We start from the raw sequence: 18,050 nt of genomic DNA, 5'->3' as shown, positions 1-18,050 counted from the left end.
CTGTAAAAGAGCACTCTGAGGAGATCATTGACAGTTTTACTGCAATAACCCCTTCACTGCCTCCCACTCCATATTCTCTGGGAAAACAAAATGAGACTCCTAAAAGTAATATACCAACAAACATGCATAATCCAAATGTCCATGGTGCACCAGTTACTGAGGCAATGATGTGCTCTTTTCCTCAGATTTTCTATTTAAAAAGACACACAGAAGGCAGTAATTTAATTACAAACAGAAATTACATCTATTGGAAATTGCACCTCCCATATTGAGAATAAAATGGTGGCGTTAATGTCAGCCCATAATGAGCTTGTTGATATTGCTAACTCTATGGAGGATGAATTGAAAGTTATGAAACTAAAATTTGCCAATGTTGAAGATGGATCCAGTTGAAACAATATTTAGGTTAGAAGTATCCCTGAGATAGTTAAGAATGAAGAGATTAAAGGGGTTGTCTCGCGCCGAAACGTTTTTTTTTTTTTTCCATAGGCCCCCCATTCGGCGCAGGACAACCCCAAGGGATGTGTTAAAAAAAAAAATACATATTACTTACCCGAATCCCCGCTCTGCGACGTCTTCCTTCTTCTTCCTTCACCAAGATGGGTCCTTTCCCATGGTGCACTGTGGGCTCTGTGCGGTCCATTGCCGATTCCAGTCTCCTGATTGGCTGGAATCGGCACACGTGATGGGGCGGAGCTACGATGACCAGCTCTCCGGCACGAGCGGCCCCATTCACCAGGAAGAAGACTGCACAGCGCAAGCGCGTCTAAAAAAGCAAGAAGACATCAGAATTAGACGGATCCATGGCGACGGGGACGCTAGCAACGGAGCAGGTAAGTGAATAACTTCTGTATGGCTCATATTTAATGCACGATATACATTACAAAGTGAATTAATATGGCCATACAGAAGTGTATAACCCCACTTGCTGCCGCGAGACAACCCCTTTAAGGACTTCTACACTGATTTTTTTCACCGCCTTACATTCTGATACCACCCAGGGCAACCTAACAATTAATCATGCACACAAGCTCCCTAAGCTCGAATCACTTCGTACATCAACACAACAGGTTAATCTTACCTGAATACTTTTTTCACATAAAGGATAAAATAATGGAATTTGCCATGCTCTCTCCTGCAATTCCTGACCGTTTTTAAATATTCTACTTTTTGCACATCTATCTGCAACAACACTCCTGCACAGGCGACCATTTGCACTTAGTACGAAAATTTTAAGAAAACAAGGCATAACATAAAAGTGGGGCTTTCCAGTGAAGCTAAGTATCACTCAAAACGGATGGAAATTTGTTGCACAGTCCCCAGAAGAGGCTCATATCACAGGAATTTATTGGACCACAAAGGAAAAGAAGCTCCCAATCTATCTGTAAAGAATGGGTCAAAAACTCCTACAGCAAGTACCACCCTAAATTACTGTAATTTTATACGCTGCACTAGAATGAGGTGATAGTTTTTTCTACAATACAGGATGCTATTATTTTCTCTTAATAGGGATGCTTGCCAATTAATTTGCTGTATCTGGCACATACTTTACTGTTCTTGTTGTTAGCCGTTTAATCAAACAATCCTCAGCAGCACTAAAGGCAAACTCCCACCATGTTTTTTTTATTTTGCGCTGCTTCTTTCAGTTGTTTGATTTCCATGTCAGTATCAGCTTTGACAGTATCAAAACATCCCATTCTTTGGCAGCCAGGTCTTCTTTTGCCAATGATCTTTCCAAGTATTATAGATTTTACCAGCGACTCTGCTTGCATTAAATACGTGAGCCTGAGCCTGGTCATCTTGTCCTCAAGTGATATACTGTGTCTTATATAAATGAAGACTTCTCTGTTTCTTACTCTTGCTGTCTAGGGTATACGCAGTAGCTTTCACCACCACAATAGATCAACCGCATCAATCCTTCTATCAGCTTTTTTCACAGCCCAGCTTTCATATCCATACATGACATTGAGAAAAACGATTATTTGCACTATCCTGCATTTTGTTGCTATGCTAATATTCCTACTTTTCCAAATTTTGTCCATGTTTAGCATCAAGCTTCACCCCAAAGCTATCCTACGCTTAATTTCTGGTATAGATTCTCCATCCTGGTCAATTTTTGAACCAAGATGAAGTCTTGCATGGAATCTATGGCCTTTTTGTTGATTTTGATTAGAATTTGGCCATTTTTTTTGCAGTCGTCATAATTTTTAAATTCCGGTGGAGGCCCATTTTTTCACTTTCAGTTTTAATCTTACATATCAGCTGCTTCAGACCAACTTCTGTTTCTGCAAGCAGCATTGTGTCATCCACGTAATAGAGATTAATGTTTCTGCCACCTATTTTCAGCCCTATTTTCAATTTGTTTAGGTCCATTTTTCATATGCTTACTTCCACACATAGGTTAAACAGGAAGGGTGAGATGATGCTGCCCTGTCAGATGCCTTCGCCAATCCCAAACCAGTCTGTGTCCCCATACTGTGTTCTCACAGTGGTTTCCTGATTAGTATAAAGTGATTTAATCAGCTTGGCTAGATGCACTGATATGCCCAGTCCTTGTAGGCCATGCCATGGCTTGTCATTGTCGACGCACTCAAAGTTCTTGATGAAGTCGATGAAGCACATGTAGATATTCTTTTGATTTTCACAAGCTTTTTCCATGGTGCAGCATATGTTTGCAATATGATCCCTGGTGTTGTGTCCTAGCCACAATACTGCCTGAACATCAAGAAGTGCTGCTTTGAATACTGATCTCAGTCTTTCATTTAAATCCAACATGTTTCCAAGAATTGGACATATACATACATATATATGGGATTTCAATTTATAATTAGAAATCATATTTCTCCTTGACCTCGCAAGAATATAGTTAAACCTAATTCAAATGTACAAATATGAGGCCTTAACGTACGTATATTAAAGGGGTTGTCTCGCGAAATCAAATGGGGTTATACACTTCTGTATGGCCATATTAATGCACTTTGTAATATACATCGTGCATTAAATATGAGCCATACAGAAGTTATTCACTTACTTGCTCCATTGCTAGCGTCCTCGTCGCCATGGTTCCGTCTAATTTCGGGGTCTTCTTGCTTTTTTAGACGCGCTTGCGCTGTGCGGTCTTCTCCCTTCAGCTCTGCTCGGCAGCATCAGCATTTTGGCTCCGCCCCCTTGTACGCATCATCGCGTAGCTCCGTCCCGTCACGTGCCGATTCCAGCCAATCAGGAGTCTGGAACCGGCACACGTCATGGGGCGGAGCTACGTGATGACGCGTACAAGGGGGCGGAGCCAAAACACCGATGCTGCCGAGCAGAGCCGAAGGGAGAAAACCCATCTGCGCAAGCGCGTCTAAAAAAGCAAGAAGACCCCGAAATTAGACGGACCCATGGCGACGAGGACGCTAGCAACGGAGCAGGTAAGTGAATAACTTCTGTATGGCTCATATTTAATGCACGATGTATATTACAAAGTGCATTAATATGGCCATACAGAAGTGTATAACCCCACTTGATTTCGCGAGACAACCCCTTTAACTCTAAGCATTGAGTAGTTGAATAAATGAAAATGTGATAAATAGAGAAGAAGGTAGGGTTGGGGGAGAAGAAGGAGTGAGGGGGGAAGAAGTGGGAGGGGAGGAGGAGTAGAAACTGAAAGAACAAATCCTTTATGAGCTAGCATAGCACCTATTATTCATTTGTATCACGTCTCTTTATATGCTAAACCAGATTTGTTCCACCTTGCTTATATTAAGAGGTGTGCTGCAAAGTTGCAGAGATTCTAGATATGCTGCTGAGTTGTATGTGTTGTATATTTTGTGTGTTAAAGAAATTTGGGCTTAGCAGTGTTGCCAGGGAGACCAAATTTTCAGGAATGTTGTATGTGATTGACTTGACCAGCTCATTAGTTCTTCAAATCTAAGGATCTGATTTACCTTCTCCTTCCATAGAGTTACCGATGGGAGTTGGGATTTCCCCAGTAAAAATTGCTGCTGCGATTAGGTATGAAGCAACCTATTTCTCAGAGGGTTGAAGTAATCTTTGGGTCTGCTAAGGATAACTAGATAACTAGAGCTGAAGTTTTTTCTCTAATATAAATTCCATTTCATTCCCTACATCTGAGTAAAATTGTTTGATCTTGGAGGAATTGTAACATATATGTAGATATGAGCCTACATGTTCCTGACATCTCCAGCTTCTGTCCGTCTTCGAAAGTTTATATGCATATAGCCATTCTGGGGTGGTATTAGTGTATCTTGATGCCACCAGGAAGCTAGGGGTTTGACAGGGTGAACACCCTTGTCACACCTCTAGCTCCCCATAGGCTGACGTTCCAAAGGTCCTAGCAGCACACTATGCATTGTTTTTTGGCTGCCGTGGAAGGTTAGGGTTAGGGATGATGTACCTTTTAGGCTTACATAGGCAGCAGAAAATAGCAAAAAATTAAAATATTACCTTGGGCGATCTAAGGAACCGTGGAAGCCATGGTAAAGAATGCAGCTCTTACCTGCTGAATATATTGTAAATAATAGAAATACAAATATGCAATAATGCACAATATGCAACGCATTTCGTCGCACCCTAAGACGACTTTCTCAAGCATAACAATGCATCATCAAATCCTTCCTTATAACTCTAAAATGTGGAACTTACATTTTGATGTAACCCAATCCTGGGCCCTCTGACTGCATTCATTGACATGCTGAAGCAGACTGAGTGCCGCAGTGTAGCTCGTGGGACTTCCGGGTTCCGGCTGCTATGTGTGATGTCATAACGCCAAAGCGTCCTGGCTGTAGTGTAGGAACGTAACCCTAGCAGCCCGACATACCCTGTAGGACTTCCGAGTCTCGGATGCTGGGTGTGATGTAATGACGCTGGAATCGCTCCCTGGTCATGTGACCGCTCCTCATCATGTGACCGCTCCCATGTTGTTTGTGTTGCCATAGTAGCGCTTAGGTCTCGTATTGTTATTAATTAGCGCTCACTACTCACTACAAGCAAAACCGGGGAAAGGAACTCCCCAGAACTAAGTATCATGGGACCTAGAGAATAATAATAAATACAACCGCTCTCAATATCCTCAACATGCAAAAATCAAAACAGACATATAACCTAATCACTGAGTATATGGTAGATAGATTTGATTAATATAAATTATTTTAAAAAATAATAATGAGAATATACACTACCGTTCAAAAGTTTGGGGTCACCCAAACAATTTTGTGTTTTCCATGAAAAGTCACACTTATTCACCACCATGCGTTGTGAAATGAATAGAAAATAGAGTCAAGACATTGACAAGGTTAGAAATAACGATTTGTATTTGAAATAACATTGTTTTTACATCAAACTTTGCTTTCGTCAAAGAATCCTCCTTTTGCAGCAATTACAGCATTGCACACCTTTGACATTCTAGCTGTTAATTTGTTGAGGTAAGCTTGAGAAATTGCACCCCACGCTTCTAGAAGCATCTCCCACAAGTTGGATTGGTTGGATGGGCACTTCTGGCGTACCATACGGTCAAGCTGCTCCCACAACAGCTCAATAGGGTTCAGATCTGGTGACTGCGCTGGCCACTCCATTACCGATAGAATACCAGCTGCCTGCTTCTGCTGTAAATAGTTCTTGCACAATTTGGAGGTGTGTTTAGGGTCATTGTCCTGTTGTAGGATGAAATTGGTTCCAATCAAGCGCTGTCCACTGGGTATGGCATGGCGTTGCAAAATGGAGTGATAGCCTTCCTTATCAGAATCCCTTTTACCCTGTACAAATCTCCCACCTTACCAGCACCAAAGCAACCCCAGACCATCACATTACCTCCACCATGCTTAACAGATGGCGTCAGGCATTCTTCCAGCATCTTTTCATTTGTTCTGCGTCTCACAAACGTTCTTCTTTGTGATCCAAACACCTCAAACTTGGATTCATCCGTCCACAACACTTTTTTCCAGTCTTCCTCTGTCCAATGTCTGTGTTCTTTTGCCCATCTTTATCTTTTTCTTTTATTGGCCAGTCTCAGATATGGCTTTTTCTTTGCCACTCTGCCCTGAAGCCCAAAATCCTGCAGCCGCCTCTTCACTGTAGATGTTGACACTGGTGTTTTGCGGGTACTATTTAATGAAGATGCTAGTTGGGTACCTGTGAGGCGTCTGTTTCTCAAACTAGAGACTCTAATGTGCTTATCTTCTTGTTTAGTTGTGCAACGCGGCCTCCCACTTCTTTTTCTACTCTGGTTAGAGCCTGTTTGTGCTGTCCTCTGAAGGGAGTAGTACACACCGTTGTAGGAAATCTTCAATTTCTTAGCAATTTCTCGCATGGAATAGCCTTCATTTCTAAGAACAAGAATAGACTGTCGAGTTTCAGATGAAAGTTCTCTTTTTCTGGCCATTTTGAGCGTTTAATTGACCCCACAAATGTGATGCTCCAGAAACTCAATCTGCTCACAGGAAGGTCAGTTTTGTAGCTTCTGTAACGAGCTAGACTGTTTTCAGATGTGTGAACATGATTGCACAAGGGTTTTCTAATCATCAATTAGCCTTCTGAGCCCATGAGCAAACACATTGTACCATTAGAACACTGGAGTGATAGTTGCTGGAAATGGGCCTCTATACACCTTTGTAGATATTGCACAAAAAACCAGACATTTGCAGCTAGAATAGTCATTTACCACATTAGCAATGTATAGAGTGCATTTGTTTAAAGTTAGGACTAGTTAAAGTTATCTTCATTGAAAAGTACAGTGCTTTTCCTTCAAAAATAAGGGCATTTCAATGTGACCCCAAACTTTTGAACGGTAGTATATATATATATATATATATATATATATATATATATATATAGATCCCATGTATTAATAGCCATAAAGTAGTATTTGTGATGGTAGCTATAGACCCCAAAAATATAGATCTATATATACTCATGATGGCTTTAGAGCCTGTACAGTAACCATAAATAAATTAATGAATTAATAAATACTCAATATAGTCCCCATGGCTCCCTTGACTATTAATACTGTAAAAATGCATATGGTTAAAACACTCAAGTACAGTAAATATAGTAAAATTATAATAAATATAGTTAATGTTTAGAACCTATACAGTAACCATAAATAAATTAATGAAAACTCAATATAGGCCCCATGGCTCCCTTGGCTATTAATACTGTAAAAATGCATAAGGTTAAAACACTCAAATACAGTGCATGCATTAAAAATATAATAAATATAGGTAATGTATATGTCTAAAACTGTACCAATGTACACGTCATATGAAAATTAATATATCAAAAATGACAGAAAGAGAAATCGCCTAAAAGAACACCCGTTAAGATTAAAACTTTTCTAGAACTTCGTTTAGTCCATGGGGGATCAAGGTGTCCAGTTTAACCCCTTCATGACATGGCCTATTTTGGGCTTAAGGACGCAACAATTTTTGGCGGATTTTCTTCTCCGTTTATCAAAAGTTATAACTTTTTTATTTTTCCGTCGACGCGGCCATATGAGGGCTTGTTTTTTGCGTGGCGAACTGTAGTTTTTATCGGTGCCACTTTTGGGTACATAGACTATATTGTAAAACTTTTTTTTTTTTTTATGATAGCAGGGAGAGAAAACGCATCAATTCTGCCATAGATTTTTTTATTTTTTTTTACAGCGTTAATCATGCAGCATAAATGGGACATTCCATTTTTTCTGCGGACTGGTACGGTTACAACGATACCAAAATTTTTACATTTTTTTTAGGTTTTCCTACTTTTTTGCAATAAAAACTAGAGATGAGCGAGCACCAAAATGCTCGGGTGCTCGTTACTCGAGACGAATTTTCGCAATGCTCGAGGGTTCGTTTCGAGTAACGAACCCCATTGAAGTCAATGGGCGACTCGAGCATTTTTGTATATCGCCGATGCTCGCTAAGGTTTTCATTTGTGAAAATCGGGGCAATTCAAGAAAGTGATGGGAACGACACAGAAACGGATAGGGCAGGCGAGGGGCTACATGTAGGGCTGCATCTCAAGTTCCCAGGTCCCACTATTAAGCCACAATAGCGGCAAGAGTGGGCCCCCCCCCTCCCAACAATTTTTACTTCTGAAAAGCCCTCATTAGCAATGCATACCTTAGCTAAGCACCACACTACCTCCAACAAAGCACAATCACTGCCTGCATGACACTCCGCTGCCACTTCTCCTGGGTTACATGCTGCCAATCCCCCCCCCCCCCCCCCACGACCCAGTGTCCACAGCGCACACCAAACTATTCCTGCCCAGCCTTCAGCTGCCCTCATGCCACGCCACCCTCATGTCTATTTATAAGTGCGTCTGCCACAGGAAAAGCAGGCACACACTGCAGAGGGTTGGCACGGCTAGGCAGCGACCCTCTTTAAAAGGGGCGGGGCGATAGCCCACAATGCTGTACAGAAGCAATGAGAAATCCAATCCTGTGCCACCTCCATCTGGAGCTGCACACGTGGGCATAGCAATGGGGAACCTATGTGCCACACACTATTCATTCTGTCAAGGTGTCTGCACGCCCCAGTCAGACCGCGTTTTTTTATAAATAGTCACAGGCAGGTACAACTCCGCAATGGGAATTCCGTGTGCACCCACAGCATGGGTGGTTCCCTGGAACCCACCGGCGGTACATAAAAATATCCCATTGCAGTGCCCATCACAGCTGAGGTAGTAATGTCATGTTTAATGCAGGTGGGCTTCGGCCCACACTGCATGCCCCAGTCAGACTGGGGTTCTTTAGAAGTGGAAACAGATGCATTTACAACTCCCTGTGGACCCACAGCATGGGTGGGTGCCTGGAAGCCACCGGCGGTACATAAATATATCCCATTGCATTGCCCAACACAGCTGAGGTAGTAATGTCATGTTTAATGCAGGTGGGCTTCGGCCCACACTGCATGCCCCAGTCAGACTGGGGTTCTTTAGAAGTGGAAACAGATGCATTTACAACTCCCTGTGGACGCACAGCATGGGTGGCTCCCTGGAACCCACCGGCGGTACATAAATATATCCCATTGCAGTGCCCAACACAGCTGAGGTAGTAATGTCATGTTCAATGCAGGTGGGCTTCGGCCCACACTGCATGCCCCAGTCAGACTGGAGTTCTTTAGAAGTGGAAACAGATGCATTTACAACTCCCTGTGGACCCACAGCATGGGTGGGTGCCAGGAAGCCACCGGCGGTACGTAAATATATCCCATTGCATTGCCCAACACAGCTGAGGTAGTAATGTCATGTTTAATGCAGGTGGGCTTCGGCCCACACTGCATGCCCCAGTCAGACTGGGGTTCTTTAGAAGTGGAAACAGATGCATTTACAACTCCCTGTGGACCCACAGCATGGGTGGCTCCCTGGAACCCACCGGCGGTACATAAAAATATCCCATTGCATTGCCCAACACAGCGGATGTAACGTCAGCTGTAATGCAGGTGGGCTAAAAATTCATTTGATTACACTGTAGGCGAGGGCCCACAAAAATTGCTGTATCAACAGTACTAATGTACATCAGAAAAATTGGCCATGGCCAACCAAGAGGGCAGGTGAAACCCATTAATCGCTTTGGTTAATGTGGATTATTTGGTAACTAGGCCAGGAGGCAGCCCAGTTAAAATAAAAATTGGTGGAGGTGAAAGTTTCAACGCTTTAATGAGCATTGAAACGTATAAAAATTGTTTAGAAAAATTATATGACTGAGCCTTGTGGGCCTAAGAAAAATTGCCCGTTCGGCGTGATTATGTGAGGTTTCAGGAGGAGGAGCAGGAGGAGGAGGAGGAATATTATGCACAGATTGATGAAGCGAAAAGGTCCCCGTTTTTGATGGGGATACAGAACGATGCTTCCATCCGGGGGTGCAGCCTACCTATTGCTTAGGTATCGCTGCTGTCCGCTGGTGGAGAAGAGAAGTCTGGGGAAATCCAGGCTTTGTTCATCTTGATGAGTGTTAGCCTGTCGGCACTGTCGGTTGACAGGCGGGTACGCTTATCTGTGATGATTCCCCCAGCCGCACTAAACACCCTCTCTGACAAGACGCTAGCCGCAGGACAAGCAAGCACCTCCAGGGAATACAGCGCGAGTTCAGGCCACGTGTCCAGCTTCGACACCCAGTAGTTGTAGGGGGCAGAGGCGTTACCGAGGACGGTCGTGCGATCGGCTACGTACTCCCTCACCATCCTTTTACAGTGCTCCCGCCGACTCAGCCGTGACTGGGGAGCGGTGACACAGTCTTGCTGGGGAGCCATAAAGCTGTCAAGGGCCTTAAAGAGTGTTGGCCTGCCTGTGCTGTACATGCTGCCTGATCTCCGCGCCTCCCCTGCTACCTGGCCCTCGGAACTGCGCCTTCGGCCACTAGCGCTGTCGTATGGGAATTTTACCATCAGTTTGTCCGCCAGGGTCCTGTGGTATAGCAACACTCTCGAACCCCTTTCCTCTTCGGGTATGAGAGTGGAAAGGTTCTCCTTATACCGTGGGTCGAGCAGTGTGTACACCCAGTAATCCGTAGTGGCTAGAATGCGTGTAACGCAAGGGTCACGAGAAAGGCATCCTAACATGAAGTCAGCCATGTGTGCCAGGGTACCTGTACGCAACACATGGCTGTCCTCACTACGAAGATCACTTTCAGGATCCTCCTCCTCCTCCTCCTCCTCCTCAGGACATACACGCTGAAAGGATGACAGGCCAGCAGCATGTGTACCCTCACCAGTGGGCCAAGCTGTGTCTTCCCCCTCCTCCTCCTCCTCCTCACCGCGCTGAGATATAGACATGAGGGTGCTCTGACTATCCAGCGACATACTGTCTTCCGCCGACTCTTTTTCTGAGTGCAAAGCGTCTGCCTTTATGCTTTGCAGGGAACTTCTCAAGAGGCATAAAAGAGGAATGGTGACGCTAATGATTGCAGCATCGCCGCTCACCACCTGGGTAGACTCCTCAAAGTTTCGAAGGACCTTGCAGATGTCTGCCATCCAGGCCCACTCTTCTGAAAATAATTGAGGAGGCTGACTCCCACTGCGCCGCCCATGTTGGAGTTGGTATTCCACTATAGCTCTATGCTGCTCATAGAGCCTGGCCAACATGTGGAGCGTAGAGTTCCACCGTGTGGGCACGTCGCACAGCAGTCGGTGCACTGGCAGATTAAACCGATGTTGCAGGGTGCGCAGGGTGGCAGCGTCCGTGTGGGACTTGCGGAAATGTGCGCAGAGCCGGCACACCTTTCCGAGCAGGTCTGACAAGCGTGGGTAGCTTTTCAGAAAGCGCTGAACCACCAAATTAAAGACGTGGGCCAGGCATGGCACGTGCGTGAGGCTGCCGAGCTGCAGAGCCGCCACCAGGTTACGGCCGTTGTCACACACGACCATGCCCGGTTGGAGGCTCAGCGGCTTGAGAAAGACCCCATGAGGGTCGAAACGTAGCATGTTTTTGGAGGAATAAAGTATTTATTTTTACATTACGCCCTGGATGCTGCCACGAACCTTTTTGTGAGATATCGTGATATACTTTTTGGGGGGTCTTTTGAGGCTCTGACCCCCACATTACTGGCGTGCACCCGTTGGAATTATTAGTCCCCTCTTTCTGTTTGGTTTGAAGAACCCTGAGATGTGCTGCGAGTTAAACCCGAGTGGATTGCGGCTCAGCGGCGCAAGCCAGCGGTCGGTCTGCTCTGTCAGACCCTGCAGCAGTTCGTGGGCCGTGTGCCTCCTATCTCCTAAGCTGAGTAGTTTCAGCACGGCCTGCTGACGCTTGCCCACCGCTGTGCTGCCACGACGCGCGACACCGACTGCTGCCGACGTGCTGCTGCTGCTGACACATCTTGATTGCGAGACAGAGGTTGCGTTGGAGGAGGAGGAGGAGGGTGGTTTAGTGGAGGAAGCATACACCGCCGCAGATACCACCACCGAGCTGGGGCCCGCAATTCTGGGGGTGGGTAGGACGTGAGCGGTCCCAGGCTCTGACTCTGTCCCAGCCTCCACTAAATTCACCCAATGTGCCGTCAGGGAGATATAGTGGCCCTGCCCGCCTGTGCTTGTCCACGTGTCCGTTGTTAAGTGGACCTTGGCAGTAACCGCGTTGGTGAGGGCGCGTACAATGTTGCGGGAGACGTGGTCGTGCAGGGCTGGGACGGCACATCGGGAAAAGTAGTGGCGACTGGGAACTGAGTAGCGCGGGGCCGCCGCCGCTATCATACTTTTGAAGGACTCCGTTTCCACAACCCTATACGGCAGCATCTCCAGGCTGATAAATTTGGCTACGTGCACGTTTAACGCTTGAGCGTGCGGGCGCGTGGCGGCATACTTGCGCTTGCGCTCAAACACTTGCGCTAGCGACGGCTGGACGCTGCGCTGACAGACATTGCTGGATGGGGCCGAGGACAGCGGAGGTGAGGGTGTGGGTGCAGGCCAGGAGACGGTAGTGCCTGTGTCCTCAGAGGGGGGTTGGATCTCAGTGGCAGGTTGGGGCACAGGGGGAGAGGCAGCGGTGCAAACCGGAGGCGGTGAACGGCCTTCGTCCCACCTTGTGGGGTGCTTGGCCATCATATGTCTGCGCATGCTGGTGGTGGTGAGGCTGCTGGTGGTGGCTCCCCGGCTGATCTTGGCGCGACAAAGGTTGCACACCACTGTTCGTCGGTCGTCTGCACTCTCAGTGAAAAACTGCCAGACCTTTGAGCACCTCGGCCTCTGCAGGGTGGCATGGCCCTAGGGGGCGCTTTGGGAAACAGTTGGTGGATTATTCGGTCTGGCCTGCCTCTACCCCTGGACACCGCACTGCCTCTTGCAACCTGCCCTGCTGCTGCCCTTGCCTCCCCCTCTGAAGACCTGTCCTCAGTAGGCGTAGCAAACCAGGTGGGGTCAGTCACCTCATTGTCCTGCTGCTCTTCCTCAGAATCCTCGGTGCGCTCCTCCCTCGGACTTAATGCCCTTACTACTACCTCACTGATAGACAACTGTGTCTCATCGTCATCGGCCTCCTCACCCACTGAAAGGTCTTGAGACAGTTGCCGGAAGACCCCAGCCTCATCCCCCGGACCCCGGGAACTTTCGAATGGTTGGGCATCAGTCACGATAAACTCCTCTGGTGGGAGAGGAACCACTGCTGCCAATCTGAGCAGTAGCCCGAGAACAGTTCCTGGGAGTCTGCCCGCTCCTCAGAATGTCTCATTTTCATGGAGTGAGGAGGCTGGGAGGAAGGAGGAGCAGCAGCCAGAGGATTCTGAGTTGCAGCAGTGGACAGCGCAGAACTCTGGGTGGACGATAGGTTGCTGGAAGCACTTTCTGCCATCCACGACAGGACCTGCTCACACTGCTCATTTTCTAATAAAGGTCTACCGCGTGGACCCATTAAATGTGCTATGAATGTGGGGACGCCAGAAACGTGCCTCTCTCCTAATCCCGCAGCAGTCGGCTGCGATACACCTGGATCAGGAGCTCGGCCTGTGCCCACACCCGGACTAGGGCCTCCGCGTCCTCGGCCGCGCCCACGTCCTCTAGGCCTACCCCTACCCCTCAGCATGCTGTATTACCAGGAATGCAGAAACACAACACTGTAATTAAATGTGCCGCTTATTGGCCTGTGGTTGGAGGCTGAGTTCGCTTACGGAACGCCAGGAAATAATTTGGCGCAAGCCTGCTGTAACACTTAGCTGGCTGCGTATTTATTTGGAGAAATACTACTCCCAGCAGACACGGACCCAAAACAGTGAGCAGAGTGACAGGCAGGCCAAATAGATTTTTTCCAAATATTTTTTTCAAAAGGACCACTGCGTATATTCAGTCTATAATATATGTCTTCTGGCCCTGCCTACACAATTCTGTCCCTGGACTGTGTGATGGAACTGCAGTGTTGCACTGTTATTAACTGCAACAGACCGGTGATTTCAGAGCCAGGAAATAATTTGGCGCAAGCCTGCTGTAACACTTAGCTGGCTGCGTATTTATTTGGAGAAATACTACCCCCAGCAGACACGGACCCAGAACACTGAGCAGAGTGAAGGGCAGGCCAAATAGATTTTTTCCAAATATTTTTTTCTAAAGGACCACTGCGTATATTCAATCTATAATATATGTCTTCTGGCCCTGCCTACACAATTCTGTCCCTGATGTGTGTGTCACGGAACTGCAGTGTTGCACTGTTATTAACTGCAACAGACCGGTGATTTCAGAGCCAGGAAATAATTTGGCGCAAGCCTGCTGTAACACTTAGCTGGCTGCGTATTTATTTGGAGAAATACTACCCCCAGCAGACACGGACCCAGAACACTGAGCAGAGTGACAGGCAGGCCAAATAGATTTTTTCCAAATATTTTTTTCTAAAGGACCACTGCGTATATTCAATCTATAATATGTCTTCTGGCCCTGCCTACACAATTCTGTCCCTGATGTGTGTGTCACGGAACTGCAGTGTTGCACTGTTATTAACTGCAACAGACCAGTGATTTCAGAGCCAGGAAATAATTTGGCGCAAGCCTGCTGTAACACTTAGCTGGCTGCGTATTTATTTGGAGAACTACTACCCCCAGCAGACACAGACCCAGAACACTGAGCAGAGTGACAGGCAGGCCAAATAGATTTTTTTCAAATATTTTTTTCTAAAGGACCACTGCGTATATTCAATCTATAATATATGTCTTCTGGCCCTGCCTACACAATTCTATCCCTGGAGTATTACTGCAGGGCGCAATGCTCTGCACGGCCGACATACCAAAAAAAAAAAAATGTGCAGCACTGCTAAAAGCAGCCTCCACACTACTGCACACGGTTGGATGTGGCCCTAAGAAGGACCGTTGGGGTTCTTGAAGCCTACAATAACTCCTAACGCTCTCCCTGTCTCCACACTTCTGTCCCTGGACTATTACTGCAGGGCGCAATGCTCTGCACGGCCGATATACCAAAAAAAGAAAAATGTGCAACACTGCTAAAAGCAGCCTCCACACTACTGCACACGGTTAGATGTGGCCCTAAGAAGGACCGCTGGGGTTCTTGAAGCCTACACTAACTCCTAACACTCTCCCTACAGCAGCTCCAACACGATACCACTGTCCCTCAGCTATCTCACAACGCATCTGAGGCGAGCCGTGGGAGGGGCCGATTTTTATACTCGGATGACACCTGATCTCCCCAGCCACTCACTGCAGGGGGGTGGTATAGGGCTTGAACGTCGCAGGGGGAAGTTGTAATGCCTTCCCTGTCTTTCAATTGGCCAGAAAAGCGCGCTAACGTCTCAGAGAGGAAAGTGAAAGTAACCCGAACATCGCGTGGTACTCGTTACGAGTAACGAGCATCTCGAACACGCTAATACTCGAACGAGTATCAAGCTCGGACGAGTACGTTCGCTCATCTCTAATAAAAACCCTTCTTTTTGGAAATCTTTTTTCTATTCTAAATTGCTGCATTCAAAGTCCTGTAACTTTTTTATTGTTTGATGTACGGCGCTCTATGACGGCTTATTTTTTGCGAGACGAGCTGTAGTTTTTACTGGTACCATTTTGGGGTACATACGGCTTTTTTGATCACTTTTATTGCGTTTTTAGTGAGGCAAAATGCTAAAAATTAGCATTTTGCCTCAGTTTTTTATCGTTTTTTTTGCGTTTTTTTCCATGCAGTCAAAAGCATGTGCACCTTATTGTACGTGTCGTTACGGATGCGACAATACCAAATATGTGGGGTTTTATTTATTTATTTTTCCTTTTTTTATGCTAATCTGAGAAAAAGCATAAAAAATGTTTTTTTTACTCTTTTTTTACATTTTTTTAATCTTTTTTTTTACACTGTCTGTGTCCCTCTGAGGGACTTTAACCACTGCCCTGATGATCGCTGTCATAAGGCATGGCAGAGCTACTGCTCTGCCATGCCTTATCGCTTATACAGCGATCATAGGCATAGGCAATACAGGACGCCAGTGTCTGGCGTCCTGTTGCCATGGTGACAGGCGGGGCTCTCGTGATGACATCGCGAGTTCTGGCCGGAGACACAGAGGGAGTCCGCTCCCTCTGTGAACTCTTTACCTGCTGCGATCTACTTAGATCATGGCAGGGAAGGGGTTAACAGCGGGGGGCGCAGCTCCTTTATCCGGAGTTGATTAAGCGACTTCGTAAATATTTTCTCTAGCGCAGTGACCTTTAGGACTGTGGGGTCACATCCATGGACCATACTGAAGTGCCTAGAGACGCTTTGTTTCCCAAAGCTTTTTTTAATATTACTCTTATGTGTAGAGATTCTAGTGCTCAAACTATTAACCCTTTAATGACATGGCCTATTTTGGCGTTGAGGACCAAGCGATTTTTGGTATTTTTCCATCTACATTTTTCAAAAGCCATAACTTTTTTAATTTTCCGTCGACGCAGCTGTATAAGGGCTTGTTTTTTGCGTGGCGAGCTGTAGTTTTTATCGGTGCCACTTTTCGGTACATAGACAATATCGTAAAACTTTTATTATTTTTTTTATGATAACAGGGAGAGAAAACGCATGAATTCTGACAGATTTTTTTTTTTTTTTTTACAGCGTTAATCATGCAGCATACTTGACACACTAAATTTTTTCTGCGGGTCGGTACGGTTACAACGATACCAAAATTCTTATATTTCTTTTAGGTTTTTACACTTTTTTGCAATAAAAAGCCTTTTTTTTTGGAAATCTTTTTTTTTCTCTATAGCTGCATTCAAAGTCCTGTAACTTTTTTATTTTTCTATGTACGGAGCTCTATAAGGGCTTATTTTTTGCGAAACGAGCTGTAGTTTTTAATGGTACCATTTAGGGGAATGTACGGCTTTTATGATCAATTAGCATTTTGCCTCTGTTTTTTAGCGTTTTTTTACTCTTTTTGTTGTACAAAATAAAAAGCATGTTCAACTTTTTGTACACGTCATTACTGATGCGTCAATACCCAATATGTGGGGTTTTATTTTTTTTTTTACCTTTTTTTATGCTAATATTAGAAAAAACATAAAAAAGGAGTTTTTTTTACATTTTTTTTTACATTTTTCTTTTTTTTACATTTTTATTTTTTATTTTTTACACTATTTGAGTCCCTCTGAGGGACTTGCAGCACTATGCCTATGATCGCTGTCATAAGGCATGGAAGAGCAACTGCTCTGCCATGCCTTATCGCTTATACAGCGATCATAGGAATAGGCAATACAGGATACCAGTGTCTGGCGTCCTGTTGCCATGGTGACAGGCCGGGCTTTCGCGATGACATCGCGAGAGCCGGCCGAAGACACCGAGGGAGCGCGCTCCCTCTGTGAACTCTTTCCCTGCCGCGATCTACTTAGATCGCGGCAGGGAAGGGGTTAACAGCGGGACGCCAGCTGTGACTGACAGCCGGCTCCCGCTGCGGGATAGTGCAAGGTCAGCCATGATCTCGCGCTATCCCGATGACGTACCAGTACGTCATTTTGCGCGAAGTACCAGGCTCCCATGACGTACCAGTACGTCATGGAGCAGGAAGGGGTTAATAGTTCTACCCACATAGTGTTTCCCACAGGGGGACTCAAGCAAGTAGTTGACATATTTCGTTTTACAAGATAGATGTTGCTTTATCTGAATTTTCTCATCTTTTGATTCAATTTCAGTGATCCCATGTGGCAGATGCATGCAACTTCTGCATCGTTTTCTTCCACACTTGAATATCCCTATCTTTCTTTTTTGTTCCGGTTTATCCTCTATGTTCAACTTTTTCTCTTTTTTTGGGCAGGATGGTGCCAATAAATTCTTAAGAGTTTTATTTTTTCTAAAAATGCATACCGGCTGGTTATTCAATCTATCCCCCAAAAACGGATCACTTTTTAACAAGCACCAGTGTTTCTGGAGGATACCCTTAATTTTGTTGTGATGAATGCTGTATTTTGTGACGAAAGCTGTTTTCGGTATTTTCTCTCTTATCTGATCACTACTTTTTTACTGTTAATGCTTTCTTTAAAATTTTCGGAAGACACTCGATTATACCCTTGAGTGGCACGCCCGGAAATTTTCTGGGAGGAGCTGCACTGCTCATAGCGACATAGCCCGGAAGATTTCCGGGCTATGTATCACTATGGGAGCTGCAGAGCACAATGCCACAAGCTGTGG

The sequence above is a fragment of the Eleutherodactylus coqui genome, chromosome 1 (genome assembly GCF_035609145.1).
Source record: "Eleutherodactylus coqui strain aEleCoq1 chromosome 1, aEleCoq1.hap1, whole genome shotgun sequence".
Classification (NCBI taxonomy): domain Eukaryota; kingdom Metazoa; phylum Chordata; class Amphibia; order Anura; family Eleutherodactylidae; genus Eleutherodactylus; species Eleutherodactylus coqui.
Note: the sequence above shows the minus strand (reverse complement) of the source record.